This window comes from Penaeus monodon, chromosome 20 (genome assembly GCF_015228065.2).
Source record: "Penaeus monodon isolate SGIC_2016 chromosome 20, NSTDA_Pmon_1, whole genome shotgun sequence".
In the NCBI taxonomy this organism is placed as follows: domain Eukaryota; kingdom Metazoa; phylum Arthropoda; class Malacostraca; order Decapoda; family Penaeidae; genus Penaeus; species Penaeus monodon.
In genome coordinates, this window is record NC_051405.1 from 15974795 (window position 1) to 15975193 (window position 399).

A 399-nucleotide genomic window follows, 5' to 3' on the forward strand; every position below is an offset into this window, starting at 1 on the left:
CAAAGGGAATGTAAAACATTCTCTTTCTGGCCTTATATAGAGATATTTCCCTTCCCTTGTCTGTAATATTTGCTATTACAATTTAGTGAAAAATATAATTTTTAGTTCTACTGTTAAAAATAAAGAAAAACGTTGATAATGCTTCATGACTGTAGGAAAAAACTCTCATTACCCAAATTTCTTATTACTAAATACAAAAATTTCAAAAAACAATTAATTCCAAAAGTTAACGAGCACAATTATAAAACGTACAAATAACGGCATATACATCAGCTTTGATAAATGAGGCAGCATTTCTTTACACAATGATGGCGTCTCTTGGGAAAAAACAATGAATTGATGTATTTATTTCCAGGGATGTTACAATATTGTTTTTTTTTCTTCTGCTTTTCGATGCGA